The following is a 302-nucleotide window of genomic DNA, read 5'->3' as shown; positions in this document are numbered from 1 at the left end:
ACTGGAAAAACCATAGCCTTGACTAGACGGACCTTTGTTGGCAAAGTAATGTCTCTGCTTTTGAATATGCTATCTAGGTTGGTGATAACTTTCCTTCCAAGGAGTAAGCGTCTTTTAATTTCATGGCTGCAATCACCATCTGCAGTGATTTTGGAGCCCCCCAAAATAAAGTCTGATACTGTTTCCACTGCTTCCCCATCTATATGTCATGAAGTGATGGGACCAGATGCCATGATCTTTGTTTTCTGAATGTTGAGCTTTAAGCCAACTTTTTCAGTCTCCTCTTTCACTCTCATCAAGAG

This window comes from Bison bison, unplaced genomic scaffold (genome assembly GCF_000754665.1).
Source record: "Bison bison bison isolate TAMUID 2011002044 unplaced genomic scaffold, Bison_UMD1.0 scf7180017864291, whole genome shotgun sequence".
NCBI classification, from domain to species: Eukaryota; Metazoa; Chordata; class Mammalia; order Artiodactyla; family Bovidae; genus Bison; species Bison bison.
Note: the sequence above shows the minus strand (reverse complement) of the source record.